At 38.5% G+C, this 17,618-nt stretch overlaps 1 long non-coding RNA gene across 9 annotated transcripts in view; it reads right to left on the reverse strand.

Annotated features, from left to right (window-relative positions):
• The window catches only part of LOC143442906 (uncharacterized), a 139,810-nt gene extending 125,215 nt beyond the window's left edge, over positions 1-14,595 (reverse strand). For 7 of the 9 annotated variants that reach the window (XR_013111521.1, XR_013111530.1, XR_013111519.1 and 4 more), the window contains exon 1: positions 14,458-14,595. This is a non-coding gene — a long non-coding RNA (uncharacterized LOC143442906). Of the gene's footprint in view, positions 1-4,097; positions 4,205-11,584; positions 11,744-14,457 lie in introns of all 9 variants that reach the window. The other 2 variants (XR_013111524.1, XR_013111527.1) reach the window with 2 other exon arrangements.
• Between the last annotated feature and the right edge of the window lie 3,023 nt (positions 14,596-17,618).

A 17,618-nucleotide genomic window follows, 5' to 3' on the forward strand; every position in this document is an offset into this window, starting at 1 on the left:
TAAGCAACTTATAATGAAAGCTTTACTCTTTCAGCCCTGACTAGTTGGTAAGTATATATCAATGGTGGAGTCTCAATCTAGGCAGCAGAAGATTCTTTCACTCCCCAAAGGGCATCTTTACTACTACTTTCATATCCATGGCTCTGTCAGAGTGCTTGTATTCCAGAACATCTGTATTTGTTTGCTATATCTGCAGTTGGGTGGCTTGAACAACAGACTTAATATTGTGTCATAATTGTGTAGGCTGAAACTCCAAGACTCAAGTGTAAGCAGATTGGTTCTTCTGAAGGTAGTGATGGATTGAAAGGTACTAGTGTCTCTCTTTGGCTACAGAAATATCTTCTGAGATGTTATGAGTTAAGACTTTAATATATAAGTCACCATAGGAGCATACACTTCAACTTGAAATGGTGTCTAACAACAATACTTACCTCTGTTAGTTCATACTCACTTCTGCACACACCAAGGGTGTGTAACTGTCTCTACTTCTCCCCTCACCCAGCTCCATCAATTCTCTATGACAAACTTATAGTGGCTCTTGCAGAGCCTTGGGAGTGACTCACTGTGGTCAGATAAAGACCATGAGTTCTTGGAGAAAGCAGACCTGGTTTAGAATGTATTCAAACCTGTACTTTGTGTCTTAAACTCTTTCTGACCCAGTTCCACATGTTTGTGATAAAGATCTACCTGTTGAGCTATATTTTAAATGTTGCTCCTTATTTCCATATTCACATGCAAAGGCCAGAAATTACCAAGGAGAAAATTGCATTATTGTTTGGGAAAATAATCTCTGTGTGACCTGAGTTTGCAATTAGAGAGTGAGCCCTGTGGCAAGAGTGTCTGAGTCATCCTGTAGCCTGCTGAAGTCAGGTGACTGAGGCAGCCTTCACAATATCTCATGATGTGGTTCCTAAGAAGCAGATGGGCACATTTTCCTTGGCTTTGGAAGAACCTTTAGCATAAAACTCTAGAAATCATCCACTTTTAGGGATAATCAAGACTATAAATAACAGTTGATCAATATTTTTTAAAATTTCTATTTACAAATTCACATTTAAGCGAAATTAAATTTAAAAACTTTTTAGATTTAAAACACATAAAATAACTAAAATATTTTGATGCTTTTAGAGATTTAATATCAATTTTGAATTTATATTTTTATAGGCTAATAAAAAAGACTGTGACTCATCTCCTGTCCATGTATGTCAGTTTAGTGTGGCACTTTAGTAGATAACCGAGGTCTCAAACAGAGGCAGGCACACACACACACACACACACACACACACACTCACACACATCTACCTTGGAGTATTGTTTATTGTTGTATTAAATAATAAAATCCTTAGAAAAGTTCAAGACTCAAAAGGCTCAGAAAATATTCCCTCCCTAAGTATTTGCAATTTTTGTTAAAATATATAAATATGAATATAAATATAAATAAATAACATAAATATGCATGTGTTCATTAATTGCAGTGAATAACAAATGATTTTGCATTTTATCACATTCTTCATGCCTTAGTTTGTATTTGAAATGATTACCTTTTGCAGAACATTTCTAAAAAGCACTAAATAAAATTAACAATTTTACAATCATAAAATAAATACTCAAAAACAAATTGCAGAAGGGGACTCTAGACAGAGAACAAGATCATATCTCTGGAGCATCTTTTTCCCAGAACCACTTTGGATGACAATAATCTGTCTCCATTCTCTGGAGGCAGAAGACAGCTGCTTCCTACCTGTTCCAGCCACAGGAGAGCTTGAGACTGTCTGCTGGGAAGCAGAAGCTGGGGAATTTGCTTCAGAATAAATCAACAGAAAAGCCAGTAAGCAAATTATCTACACTGAGAAGAAGAATACATTTGGAAAGCTAGAATCAAAGAGAAAAGCTACTTAGACTTTTCAGGAGGTCCCCAATCTCTATACCATGTAGGTCAGAGGTGCATGAGACTGTTCTTCTTGAACATTTCTAGATGGCATACCACCACAGAATGGGACTAACACAGACATCTAATCTCTTGATAGATGCTTTGGAGAATCTCCCACCAGCATCTCTTCCAGGTGTCTCACCAGGTCCCAATTCCTTCCTATTGTAGTTAATATTTATTGTCAAGCTGAGTGGGTAAGAACGAGTTAGGAGATTAGTAAAGCACATGGCTGTATGTTTCTGTGGAGAGTTGTCTTGAAGAGAATTGATAAAGTGGGAGAATGCTGAAGTCACCATCCCTTAGGCTGGGGATGGTTTGGATAGAATATCCTTAACTGGAGTTCAGGAATACAGTGTGTGTGTGTGTGTGTGTGTGTGTGTGTGTGTGTGTGTGTGTGTGTGTTTGTGTGTGTGTGTGTATTTAATATTGACTTGAAAGTGAGTAGCTTCTGCTATTTGTCATGCCAATGTGATGCTCTTTCTCAACACAAGACCCAAAACTAATGGAGCAAAAAATAATAATAATTATAATAATAATAATAATTTCCTCCCTTCAGTTACTTCTGCAGGGATTTCTTCCTCCTCCTCTTTCTTTGTCTCCTCATCTACCTTCTCATCCTCATCCTTCTCCTACTTCTTGTTCAATAAGTAATATAATTGTATGAAGAGCATAACAAGAAATATCTCCACCCTTTCAACAAATAGCTAAGTGTATTGTTAGCAAAAAGCATAGTAGTTATGTTTTCCAAGAACGCAGCATCCATCCTGAAGACCAGCAGACCACAGAGGTTCTATGGCAGCCAACAGCAGCACACATCCTGCTACAGATGTCTGCAGATGTCATCACAGTCATGAAACACAGTCATAAAAGGATCAAGATGATCTAGACATCCATCTTGGGGTAGGTAGGGTGGAACTGGATTTTCTACCACTAGGTGTCACTGTCCTACTCTAAATACCATCAAGTACATCATTAGATTAAAAGAGATGGATTCTTTGTCCTTCATCTAGTTTGCATGTGTCTATCCACTGTCCAAAGATACAATACTACATTTAAAGATGTATTCTCCCTCATATTGCTTCTTTCTTTTCAGGTCCCTGGAAATTACTAGTGATGTCAAAAATGAAGTGTCCCCTTGTCCCCAGTAATGTCTGTAGCTACTTCCAATAACAACAACAACAACAATTACAATAATAATATACAGCTTCCTTGGACCAAGAAACTCATGGGAGAAACTCATGGGAGAAAGTGCTTTCCAAGTTCTCAAGCCCCCACAAAAGTCACATCACTATAATCAAGTGAGAAGATGTTTAATTGAGAGAACCTATCTGATGAATGGACAGAAGCAGTCCTGTGGCCTGCCTTGACTAGACAAGAAAGCTTTACAAAAAGAGACAGAATTTGAACCTTGTATCAAGTGTCTATGGGCAAACTGTTGGCACGTGGTATCCCAGAACAATGGGCCAGCAATTAAGCCCTGCATTAATAACCAGTACAGTGGAACTCTGGCCTACCTTTCCAGGTTTGTTTCTTATTGCTCACTCTGCTTATGTCTCACCCTAGAAGAATGGGCCACACTCTTTCCAGAAGAGCCCACTTATATTTAATTCCTAGGGGCTGTCACCATAAGCATGCCTTGCCATACACTCACATCTCTAATGGTAGATGGAACATCATAATATGATCTCAGAGACTATGCTATGTGTTTAATGTTTGGGCCTGTTTAATCTTTAGAAAACCCTTGAAGTCTTCCATGACCATTCCCATATCTTGGCCAGAAAACCATTATTCAACACCATTTATAGCACAGTCATCAAAGCCCTTATTATTTGCTTTAGTGAGTAATGCCTTATGTACCTCTGTACTCTGCGATTGTCTCTGAAAAGCTCATCTGTTGGAGCACTGCCTCCAGAAGAAAGCTGAATACATACTAGATACTTAACTAGATACTTAAACAACATTCTCAAGCCCAGAAGCCAAATATTAGCCATCTTTATGTGACTAATCCATTGACTGTCATGACATGGAAAACCACTTCAACATATACCTGTTGAATAAATCCATAGAAAGATAATAGCATAAAACTTCTTGGTTGGATTAATGTACAAGTCTTACTATAACTATATATTTTGCTCATTTTGATTAGTTAGTTAAAAGGACTACTCACCTACATTTATTCTTTATTTTTGAGTGGGTGGCAAGGCATACTTATGGTGACAGCCCCTAGGAGATGAATATCAGTGGGCTCTTCTAGTGAGAGTGTGGCCCATTCTTCTAGAGTGAGACACAAGCAGGATGAGCAATGATGAGTAACACCTAACTACTGACAAACACTGAAACACTCATTGCACGTAATAACAACCCCTTATCAAGTTTACCAACACAATATTATTTTTTGCAAAAGAGGAGTTATCAAGAGAAAATAATTCAAAAAACCCTTTAGTGTCAACTGTGTGTGAGTCATTACATTACCACCAGCAATATAACAGTAAACTAAACAATTCCTGTCTTTGCCTTTTGGAAAGAAGGTTAACAAATATATATATATATATATATAATCTCCCCCATCTTTCCAACAGACAGCTAAATGCATTGTTAAAAAAGGCATAATGGCTAAGTTTTTCAAGTATTTACCACCTATCCTGAAGACCAGCAAAATGTAGAGGGATGGAGTATGTGTCAAGGGAAAAGTAGAACATCAGAGTCCTATCTAATCTTGAGGGATGTAGGGAGATAAAACTATAATCTAGGATGAAGTGAGTAGGCATTAGGAAGGCTTAGAGAAGAGGAAAATCAGAAGTGTTAAGAAGTTAGAACTGTGGCACCCATGATCTCTCAGCATCAGCTGTGGTTGTTCGTGTCAGAGCTGCACAAGATCAAGACAGGAAACATTCTAGCATGAACACAAGAGGAGCGTATGCACCCCTACTCCCAGCTAATGAGCTACTGTCAGTTGATGGCTTCTGAAGCAAGGAGTGTCAGTTTTCTTTAAGGGTGGGAACCCTGATAGGATGCTCACATTCTGCTCCAGTGGGTAGCCTCTTCCCTGGGATTATGTGGCCAGAACAAATAGAATTCAGTGGGGTATTAAAAAAATCCTTTGGGAGGGGTAAGAAAGTGGTGATGGGTTAAACATGGAAGGAGTGGGGGGAATTTACATATGAATATGTTTAATTTTCAAAGAAATATTACATTAATTAATATTTTATTAAAATATTTTAAAGAAGTTAAATATGAGTATGGTGGTACATACCTATCCTCCAGGGGTTCACCTGTATTTCAGCACTTACAAGGCTGAGGCAGGAGGATCTCAAATTCAAGAACAGGAAGAAACGAGAAGCAGAGGAGAAAGAAGGAGAGTAGAGGGAAAAATAACCCAGAGGCACTAAGCTGAGTGAACTCCCTTTCTCCTGCCATCCTACAACTTTAGATAACTGAATAAAACTGTCCTAACTGAAAAGATGGTAGGAGATTTTATTGAAAGGAAACCTCATGGTTTGCATTGGAGCCAGGGACCTGACTCTAAACTAAGTGGTGGCTTCAGCAACTGGTTCATATGTCAAATATATACTGATAAGAATCTCTCCCACACACATTTAACCTCTGTACTTTGGAGACCGAGGAAGGCAGGCCTGTGTGAGTTCAAGACCAGCCTGATCTATATGGTGAGTTCCAAGACAGGGAGAGCTACATAGTAAGATCCTATCAGAGATGGGGAGGCTATTATTTTCTCTGTAGGACTTTATGTGAAGAGTTGGTGAATCCAGGTGAACATGAAAACTGCACATTGCAAAGCACGGGGCTAATGGCATTATCTCCGTTTCACAAACCTGTGAGTTCAGTCAGTCTCATTAACTCCGTTACAAATTTTTTACATTCTCCCGAGCATTCTCTACAGTCTTCTTTCTAAATATTTGGGAGGGGAGGAGAATATAATCCATAGGAATGCTTGCTTTGTATTCATCAGATTCTCTGAGGCAGCCAGTGTGATCCCAGGCCGTGAGTACTCCACAGAGAATCTATAACATTGAGCCAGTCTTCACGATGCCTCAGCCTGTATGGAATAAAACCATTGCTTCTAGAGTCCAGGCAGAAGTGGTCCTTTCCCTGTTAGGCTTAGTGATGAGGGAGGGTTCTTACAGAACAAATGCATAAGTCCAAAGCATATGTCAGTAGTGACCTAAGGCCTGCCTTCCAAGGAAAGCCCCCGACTGTTGTCTCTTTGCATCCAGCACTAATTCTAGCATCTAAGCCTGCTTTAGAAGTTCCCTGCCACTTCTCTTGGGGCAGTCATTCTCTACTGTGGTCATCTGGAGCACAACCCTGCACATTAAGCCATATCTGGAGATGTTTTAATTGTCTCAACTGGAAGAAGTGTGGTGCTGGAGTATAATTGCTAGCAGCTAGAGTTCAATGTATAAGAAAGCTCCTGCATTGTCTAAATGAAAATGTCACTAGCACTGGTATTCTGAAACTCCAAGATGACTTCCTTATTAGGTATCTTAGTTTTGTTTTTTTTGTTTTCATTTTTGTTTTTCTCTTTTCTGACTTGGCGTCTGTTGAATCTATTCTTGTGAAACAAACAAGCATGCTTCATTATGTCTAAATGCCAACGCACATAGAACTCAAATCTAAAGACCAATCCTTGGCCCTTATGTAACTCAGCAGATTAAAAAAGAAGCTGACACTGGCTTTCTCCTAACTCCCTAAGCCCTCACTTCTGCTTATTTACTTTATTATATTGAAGATAAATGGTTGTAAGTTCTTTCACTGAACAAATATTTGGTCAGTATTTAGTATACAGTTGTCAAGGTGCCACCAAAATATACAGTTGATTGACAGTGTCCCTGTTTTTACAGATCTTAGAATGTGGGAGAAGAATAAATATTCAATCAACAAACAACTATAATTACAGATGTTAACACATGCCCTGAAGAAAAAATAAAGGATATCCTGAGAGAAATGAGTAGAAAGAAGGACATTCAGGAGCAAAAAGTAAAAAATAACCATCTGAAGAAAATATGTTCAAACTGAAGTCTGTCAAAACCTAGATATTAGTACAGAGAAACAAAAAATGGAGAAATATTGTGTGCAACCATTCTTGTGTGGAAAAAAAAAGAAAAGAGAGATTGGCATCCAGTTGCAGAACTAGGAGGACATGTGGTTACACACAATGTGATGAGGTTGATGTTTTAAAAATAACTCACTGCTTAACTCTATGGCAAGTTGAAGAGTCACTGCAGTGAAAGATACTTAGGGAAGTCACATGACAGCATCCAAGAGCCCAATGATGGTGGGGAATGTTCTGCAAGGTAAGAGTGGAGATAGAGCCAAAAGCTAAGAGACATTCCACTGTCTGAAGCTCCAATATATAGTCAATGATTGGCAGCTCTGAGACACTTTGGGAGAACAAATATCACTCTACATAACTTCTCAGAATTGCAGTTTATCAAAAAATCAATACTCACCTTTCCTGCTCAGCACTCCTGTTGTGGAGAAAACATACACATTATAGATGGATATCCATCACTAATTGTAGTTGGGGTCTTCTACTGTTTCATCAACTGGTACAAATATTGACTGATATTTACTTACTTATTTATGACTGAAGATGTACAGAATAAAATGACTTTTCAGAAGCCTAAATTTCCTGTTATCTAGACCCATTCAGAGAAATAGAGAAAACAAGATATATTGTGACAAAGTCAAATTTAAACAATACTTATCCACAAAACCATCCCAGCTGAAAGTACTAGAAGAAAAACTTCAGTCCAAGGAGGTTAACTACACCCTCAATAACACAGGCAAAACCCAAAGAAGAGAAAGACACACACACACACACACACACACACACACACACACAAACACACACACAAACACACACACATGTTCTACCTAACCTCAGAAAAGAGCAGGCTTCCTCGGGACAACAAGCAAACATGGCCTAACAAGCTACAATAAAACCAGACACATATCACATCCAGACGGGATGAAGAAACCTCGTAGTAGGAACAGTATCTCTAAAACAGGCACAAAGAGTCAGACAACACAGCACCTGCTCCCACTGTTAGAAATCCTACAAGAGAATATGCTACTCAGCCATAACATACATGCAGAGGACTTAGGTCAGATCCATACAGGCTCTCTGATCTCAACTGATCCATGAGTCCTACCCAAGGTGATTCTCTGGGCTATGCTCTCGTGGTGTTCCTGACTTCCCATATTCCTCCAATCCTTTTTCTCTCTCCTCTTCAGGAATCCCCAAGCTCTGCCTAATGTTTGGCTGTGGGAATCTGCATCTGCTCCTATCAGTTGCTGGATGAAGGCTCTATGGTCTCTCTGATAATGATTATGCTAAGGCTCTGGTCTCAGAACACTATGCAGGCAGGACAAACTGTAAGTTAAAGGTTTTGTGGCTGGGTTGGTATCCCAATCCCTCCACTTGAAGCCTAGTCTTGTTACAGAAGATGGCAGTTCAAGTTTGCTGTCTCCCATTACTAAGACTGTTAAAAACTATTATGACAAGGAGTCTCTATTAAAAAGAATCATTGATGGCTATCAGCCTAATTCTATCCACTGACATAAGATTTCTGCTAAATTGCTCTTACCAGCATGGAAGAGGACAGAGCCAATTAGGCTGACAAGATTTGTTCAATCTTGAAGAAGTTTGCCACATAAAGACCTGAGATCTTTTTGCCAGCACCCATGTAAAAAGGGAAGGACAAGGGTATATGTCTGTAATCCCAGTACTGGTAAAATAGAGAGAGGTAGATCCCAGGAGATTGCTTCCTGACTACGATAGCCTAATCAGTGGGCTCCAAGTTCACTGAGAACCCTGTCTCAACAAAATAGAGTGGAGAGTGGCTGTGGAAAACACATACAAAATCCTCCTCCATAATCCTTTCTAACACAAGAGAAGTGCAGAGCTAGGAAGGGGCACGCTAGAAAGACTCCTAATGATGCTATCCAGGACATTCGTACTCTCAGTATACCATCTCCAGATGAGCAAATCCCCACAGAAGCTCCATTCCCAGCTCATATGACTCTCAGAAGCACATTGTATTATCTCAAAATGGAATGTCCTACAGGCATCTCAACCTCAACATATCCAAAAAAGCCACACATTCCATACCAGCCTACCTCTATTTAAGTATTTTCTACTACAAAAAAAAAAAAAAAAAAAAAAAAAAAAATGCCTTCTCTTTCCACCCAGATTGTTCCTGCCAGAAATAAGTGTCATCTCTTTACTCTTGTCATTCTTCTCTCTCATGTCTACTCTACTACCAAATTCCACCACTTGTAACTCATACTCATCTTTCTAATTCAAACCCACCCTTGATCTCCATCCCCAAGTTTATCTTTGCTCGAATATCCTGAATGCTTTCTGTTATCTCCACTCATGCTTTATCTTTACTTCCTCTGCTGTCACCCTGGCTATGGGATTTCACAAAACTCTACTCCGCCAAGCAAAACATTAAGCATATTTTCCAATACACAATACTGTCATAAGCATTTGCTTCATGATTCTACAGGAACAAGCCCTTATTCGGTGTGTGCCCCAGGGTTCTTAGATTGCCACAGTTTTCATCTTGGGTATCTCAAATAAAAATGGAAAGTCATTTACATTTCAATAATTGTTTATGAGTTAATAAAGCAAAGGGATGAGTGTGTTGTCTATTGTCCACCCTCCATCCCAATTGCTAGGGAATGGGACATTTGTGTCTTTGTCAATACACTGACACATTTGTGACAGCAAGAGAGCAGTGATCCAGTTCTGTAGCACAGTCCTGATTGGTACTTATTTTTTATGTCTTTCATAACCAATTACCACAAACTCTGGTCTCATTTTGTGCTATTGTTGCTGTTGTCATTGTTTGCTCTTTGAAACAAGGTCTCACTAGGTCTCCTAAGCTATCCTAGAATGCACTATGCAGCTTACATTGGCCTAAATTCATTTTTATCCTCTGCCTTGGATTTCTCAGTGCTATAATTATAGGAATGGGTCACCATACCCAACACAACCCCATTTTATGTTTGATTGTAGATTTTTTTCAAGCATCTTCCTCTAGTTCCCTTTAGCCACATTGGACAGGCTGAAAAGAAGGCCCTGACTTCACCTTCTCCTTTGGTGCCAAGTGGGAAACTTTATTATTCCCCTATTTCTTACCCTCAAACATTGTAAACCCTGGTCTTTGGGCACTGGAGATCTGAGTAGCTTCAAGCCACACCCTCTGCTCTGCCCTGGCTAAGGTATATCTGCTTACATCTGTTTGTAATGAATTTTCTATTAAATGCTTTTAGTGTGTGAGCCAGGATAGTGGCACTTGGTTATAATCCTAAAACTCAGAAGGCTGACAGGCAAGAAGATCTCCATGAATTTGATGCTGACCTGAGCTACATAGCCAGGCTCTGTCTCAAAGGAATTTTCTAAGAGACTGAGGCAGGAGAATCCTGAGTTTGAGACCAGTCTGCACTACACAGCAAGATTTTGCTTCAAAAAGAATAGCATTGTTAGTGTATAGAACGTCAATAGCTTTGATTTTACAAACAAATTTTGTGGGGGACCCTCTCCTAGTTTGCAAGAAAATTATATAACTTCAAAGGCCTATGGTAAGCATGCTTACTCAGAAAGGCACAGTGGAACATGCTTGTCATCTCAACAGCTTACTGTTACATTCAAATTATTTGGTTTTCAGTACATTCACATTGGCTGTCCTTATAAACCCAAGAGTAGATTTGATTAATTCAATTTCAAATAATACAAAAATTGTGACAAGGAATTACAAGTCTATAGAGAGTGTCCCAGAGATTAGAACCAAATTTCACAGGCTTTTTGCTCCTACCCTTTAACCTCTGTGGTTCGTGGTGTTATGCCAGCTACATTTCAAAATAGGAGCATTAGAGAGATTTGAAAAATTCTTCATTGTGGAAGTTATTAGTCAGAAAAAACAATAAATCTAGAATCCAAACTAAGACCAACGTTAATGCCTAGGCTGGTATCCAGTGAGTTTGCTGAACCTCTCAAGAGTTTTAATGGAAGCCAGGCCTGAAGGCACAAGTCTTTGTCAAATATCAGTGACTCTGATGGGAGGCCACAATGGTCATAGATTGAAGTCCTGCTCCCTCCAAGAAGTTAAACCCAGCCTCTTTAGATCCTGCATACTTTTACTTGGATAATATACAGCTGATATTCAATGGTGGCCTCCTGCCTAAAAGCAGGCCTGTCTTTCAAAAGTCATTAAATGAGACATGAGTCACATGCAAATGTCTACAACATTAAAAATAAGTTCTAGGTCATCTTCTCAGAAACTCAGTCAATATAGCAAGTTCTTTAGTCATTTATGCTAAATGTTTTTACTTCCTTGAACTAAAACAGGAAAAAGAATAAAAGTATCAAGAGCTATGAAGTAATAGACATGAACTGGCTACAACCAGAGAAGAAAAATACCCAACATCATGGTACTCAGTCTTCATAAGTCCTGCACCATAGTTTATTTTTAACCTTTATTTTAGTTAAGCACACAAAGATATATGCACCAAGCTAGTATGTGGTAAACTGGTTCATGTGTATGTCTTTCTGGCTTACACAGTTTCCAATCTATTGTTTACCTACTCCAGTGGGCATGAAAAAAAAATGCAGTATCAATAACATACATGCTAGATACAAAGGGGTTGGCAAACCATTTGTTATCGACCAAATTCCCAAATGAAGGTTGAGGTAAACTCAGTAGTGGATAGGGCCTTCAGCGTGTTGCAGGAGACAGTATGGGAATCTTTACCAGGAGCCATCCTATGCCAGCAGGGTCACGTGAGCTGTAGCCAAAAGTAATTCAATAATCAGTGTCTCCAAAGCCATATGAAGGTTCAAGTTCAAATGCAAATGGGGACACCCTGAGATGGGATTAGGAACAAATTAGGAAGTGAAGACTGAAGTCAACAACTTTGCTTTCAAAGAGTCAGCAGCCAGCCAATGCTTACGAGTTTAGGGGGAAATCAGAAATTTGAAACTCATGTTTCCATGGAAAATGAGAAAAGGGAAGATGCTTTCTTTCAGGCTCAATCATGGGAAGCATCATCAAGAAGGCTGTAACTCAGTCCTGTACTCACTATAACTCATTAAAGGTAGACACAGGGAAGGTCATGTCAGGACAATATTGTGAACCACCTCTGCAGAGAGTCCCACAGATAAAATCAACCTTTGATGCTCAATCCTCTATAAAATTTGACAGCAACTGTATGGTCATTTTTACTTGTTTTTCCAATGCTTAGACATGTTCCTATGGTGTTGTTGATGATGCAAATCCCAGTGGACACCATGGCCTTAGTAACACTCCTGAACTAACTTGAACCTAATGCAACTATTTGCAAAGTTGAAGCTAGAGACATTTGGGGAACAAGGGATGGTGACTTCCAAGAGCCTTATTTGACACACAGCCCTTGGATTCTAGACAAGAAAAGTCTACTGGGAGGTTTTGCTCTGTAGGGAAAATGGAGCAATGCCTGGGAGCTGCTCCAAGCCAAGGGAACTAGGATAGATCCAGAAAATGATGAAAGGTTGTTCCCTTGCAGCCTCTGCTCAAGTCCCAAAACAAGATAGCCTGTGGAAGCCAAGGTCAGCAAATCAAGGGCTTGTCCCCCTGACAAAGTCAAGCAGGAGAGGCTGCCTTCATTTGAGTAAATTTTTTTCTGATTCTTAGCCATGCATTCAGGATGAGATTCTATTTACTTGTAAAGCAAAGGTCTGCTGGACACAAATTATTTGAAGGAGAAAGAAAAAAAAACCATCATGGGTTCCATCCATGTTAGGGACACAAGATACCACCATAGAACGCTCCCCAGACATGTGGAATGTTTTCCCACACACACACTAAAATCTTGTGACTTTATACTTTATGTATCTTCTCTGCTATCCAGAAAAACTATAACAGTACAAATGATTGCTGTTTCTCCAGTTTATAATGAAAACAGTGACAGAAAATAGTGAGCAAGAAATACAACACTGAAGTTGACAATAGAGAAAACTCTAAAGGTCAAAGTGTGGTGTAGGTAAGAACTAACTAAAGAATTACAGTGTTAGCAAACCATAAAACTGCCAAGAAAATCAGATGTGAGAAAAAGTCTGCTTAGAAGCACTCGGGGGTAGCTATCCACTACATGACTAGGTCAGGCTTGGTCCCTAGCACCAGAAAAATTAAGAGATTTAAAAAGAAATAACCAGTCAGAACAAAACTGTCAATGGTTAAGAAACACTTAGGAAAACCAACAAACAGATGAAATATTTTAAAATGTACCCCTAAAATACAGTATTTTAAAATTTGACATCAATAACTACAACAAAAAGGAGGATGAAAGAAGAATTGGTCAAGGAAACTTGATAAGAATTTAGTACTAAATTAAACATTGGTCAATAAATTATGGTGGATTCATATAGAACCCTACAAAGGAAAAAGTGCTTTTTTTGATGGACATTTCCTCACTACAGTGTGTGATTTTATACCTGTCCTGTAAAGTATGGCCAGCTCAAAATCAGTCCTATGTGGGCACACCTGTACACACTGCCCACACACGTGGGCAAAGGTGGAACTTCCTTACCCAGTCTGAGGATTCTAGTGCCTACATCACTTAGTACTTTCATAGAACATCTAGAAATAAGGGATGAGCAGCCGTATGAGTATTTCTTGGGAAAAAAAAATCTTGTTGGTGTATAAAAGATTTTATATGTCACAGTCATGAGCTCAGAAGATTTCAAATTATTTCCGGAGCTAGAACTACAAATAGACTTCTGCAAAGTGGTCTTGAAACACATAAAATACACTTATCTTCTTTCATAAAAGAAAAGTTCAATACTAAACTGAGATTTTATCATTCACCTATCATACTGTCAGACACTCAAATGTTTGATATGCAGTTTTTTTCATTTGTGGGAAATGGGAGAAGAAAATAGAACAAGCCTTGGGTATAAGATCTTGGCAACATACAACAAAGTAATATTTATATTTTGAACTAGTAATACTACTTACAGAAAAACTCAAGTACACACTGACAAGATATTTAAAAATATACCTGTATGCACAGGATATAAATGTGTGTGTGTGTGTGTGTGTGTGTGTGTGTGTGTGTGTGTGTGATTTGAAGTTAAATAGACTATAACTGAAACTTAAATGTGTACTAATAGGGGGATCAACTGAATAACTGTTACACCCACATAACTGTGTACAGGTGGTTAAAGGACAAAGGATACTCTATAAGCTGCCTGTAAAATGATTTCTAAGTTGTAATATTCATTGAAATCAAAAAGCTAAAACGAAGAAGACTGTGCACAGCGCACTACTGCTTAAATGAGGAGGGAGCACTGATCACACACCCAGGCACACATATACCTGTCAGGAACTTGTGCTTCTTGTTACTTGTAATATCTTAGTATTATAAAATAACTGTGAGCACCTTGTTAGCGAATATCACACTGTTATCTAATAGCCAACTGGTTTTCTCTTATTTAAGAACTAAGACCAGCAGTTTCAACTTACCTGGACCCCTGAGATCTCTCATTGAGCCACCAACCAGGCAACAAGATACAGGAGCTGTTCTGAGGCTTCTGACACATATACAGCAGAAGACTGCCTTGTCTGGCCTCAGTGGGAAAAGACGCACCTAACCGTCCAAAGACTTGAGGCCCCAGGGAGAGTGGAGAGGCCTGGCAGGGAGGGGAACATCCACTTGGAACAGAGGGGAGGAGGAATGGGATAAGGAACTGTGGGAGCTAGACCAGGAGGGGGACAATAACTGGACTGCAAAAAAAAAGTAATTTAAAAAAGAAAGAAAGAAAGAAAGAAAGAAAGAAAGAAAGAAAGAAAGAAAGAAAGAAAGAAAGAAAGAAAAGAACTTGATGTGGTTCTATCCAGATATCCAGACAGCTTTTACAAACCCAAACCCTATTATCACTAAGAAGGAGACCAGGTGCTACTACTTCCCAATGAAAATACATACTGCCTATAAAGTAACTTTATTTTAATAACTTTGAATCTGAACAGCTTATCAAGATTTAGTTCTACCTACTGAACAAATGCAGGGGAGGAGACAGGTACCAGGTCTCATGACACTCTGGCACTGCAACCCTCAAAATTCATTTGTTTCCACAAGACAAATGACTTGATCTTTTCAATAAACAATTTTTCTTTTTATTATTTTTATTCATTATTATTGCATGTGTATTTCTGTGGAAGAGTACAGGTACACATGTGTGGAACTCTATTCTCTCCTTTCTTTCTACCCTGGGATCAGGACAACCAAACCAGGGTGTCAGGTTTGAGCACCAAGTGCTTTTACAAGCTGTGCCATGTTGATAGTCCCAATAAATAAATTTTAAAGAAAGAAAGGGAACTCATAGATTGAATGACACTCAAAAGATACATCAACTCTCTGCAATTCATGAACCTTCAGTATATGCTTACTTAATCAAACCATAAGTGTGTTCACATGCACATGTGTGCATGCCTTTTAAGAGAAAGAAAATAATGGAGAAGCTTGAAAGCCAATCGGATAGTTTAAGTTTCCTGAGATTCACCACAACTGTACAGTAAGAAGAGTGACAAGGGCAGCTGTGAATTACTTTAGGATTATCAAGTTGTCATAGGTACCAGGGCTTTATTGTTCTAATATTTTTAAATTTAAGATAAGCTTGACATACTTCAGACTAAAATTCCAATTTAAATTCCAATTTAAAAGGAAACTGAATATATTCTTCATTCTCGTATTTTAAAAGAATTAAGTCAAAATAGAATTATTTTCAAAATTATACTAAGCAAGCTTTGAAGAATAGAGTGTCCAGTTATTAAAAAACAAACAAAAAGGGCCCAAAAAATTGTGTTTAGGCTATGTTTCAGGGTTTAGCCAGTCCCAAGTCATTTTGTTACAATTTAATGAAGTTCTAGGTTTATTCTTTGTAAATAATACACATAAAGGAATTCTTACACTTCTTGTCAGTATTGTACTACATCTTTGGTCCCTTGAAATATTTGTTTTTCTGCCTGGTATCTATCCCAAAATTGGTTCTTAAACTCTATTTTAGCCAGTGTATACCCCATATTCCAGCACTGAAAAAGTCCAAGAAGCCTTTGAAATTACAGACTTTATTGCTTCTTTTTCTAGACATCAAACACCTACACGATGATTTTCTCAATACTAATTCCCTCCGTTACACTTCCCAGTGATAACTTTGTCTCCTCTCAGGGAAAATTTCCCTAACTAGGTATGTCTCCTCAGAACAGAGTTTTCAACTCTAAAGACACAGGCAGCTCCAACTCTATGTCCATCCTCACTTCCCACCACACAGTTTGATCCACCTCCAACACGCCTCCCAGATGTCTGGCCTCCCCACTACTGGCATCTTACTATTCAGTCTAACTTGACTTTCAGCATCTCTCAAGCCCTCTTTGCTGACACTTTGTTTTAATCTTACTATATATGTTGCCCCTATTCTAATTAGTAAGGGGTTCAGGACAAGTATAACAGTCTCATGCAGTCCCTTAAAGATTGACATGATGCTATTGCTGATCCAGTTATTTAACTGTTACCAGAAATCAACTTATTAGACAATTTGGGAAGTATTTTGCTTAAAGTATTTTTTCTCTAAATAGAATAAATTTGTACAATTCAAATGGTTATTCCCCAAAGTAGGCCTAAGAGTTGGCAATCTTAACACTTACGTAATTTCCAAGAAGTCAGGATTCCATATTCTCTTAAAAGTTTCCACCAATATCTATTCCAATTGTGTCAAAGGATTTGAAATGACCTAGTGCCAAAAAAGAAAGTTATTTGATATGAAAATAAAAGAGAGATTAACATTAAATCTTTTATTACATACAGCACACTCCCCATTCTAGGCCTCAGTCCTCTCACCATTATGAGATTTATGGAGTTGTTTATTTACTTTTATACTATAAAAGTATAAATGATTTTAATATACAAGAGAGTCTGACAGTCGGTGAAGTGGTGACTTCTACAGAAGTAGGCGAAATCTTTGACAGTATAATCAGCTCTGTAATGGTAATGATTTATGAGAGACAAGAAGATATTGGGCATAGTGGAAGCCATCCCCAGTTCTGAGCCATTATGCTGGAGAGGTGATGGGGAGCCATGGACGAGTATGCTAGAGACTGCTTCAAGTCGACCACTAGTTGATCTGCACTGTGCTGTACAAGCTACCAGACAGCAAACCACACATTTCAGGCTCAGGGGATTTGAACATAAACTAGATTTCATCACTCTCCCATTTAAAAATATTTGAGTGTGGAGAACAGTATTTATTTGGGTAACTATAAGCAACACATTTGTTTTCCTGTTTTGATTGGTTTTAACACATATAAATAAGATAATCAAGGCAGATGATGCAGACAGGGCGCAGGAAGACCTGATCTTTAGAGAGCTGAATACATCCTAGGTAAACCAAACTACAGACCAACATAGCCATATTCAGAGAAAAAAAATAAACCTTCATGAGCTGCAAAAAATATAAATAACAGAGAAAGAAAAATGGCACTATTAAAAATTCACAGTTGTGAAAAAAATCAAAGAAAACGGACTCATAGGATTTGTATCAGGATGTTTAAAGTCAGATGCTATCTCAGGCCATACAGCTGCTGCCGCAGCACAACACTGCAGAGTGATTTATTTCTTAGATTTAAAACCC

This window comes from Arvicanthis niloticus, chromosome 1 (genome assembly GCF_011762505.2).
Source record: "Arvicanthis niloticus isolate mArvNil1 chromosome 1, mArvNil1.pat.X, whole genome shotgun sequence".
NCBI classification, from domain to species: domain Eukaryota; kingdom Metazoa; phylum Chordata; class Mammalia; order Rodentia; family Muridae; genus Arvicanthis; species Arvicanthis niloticus.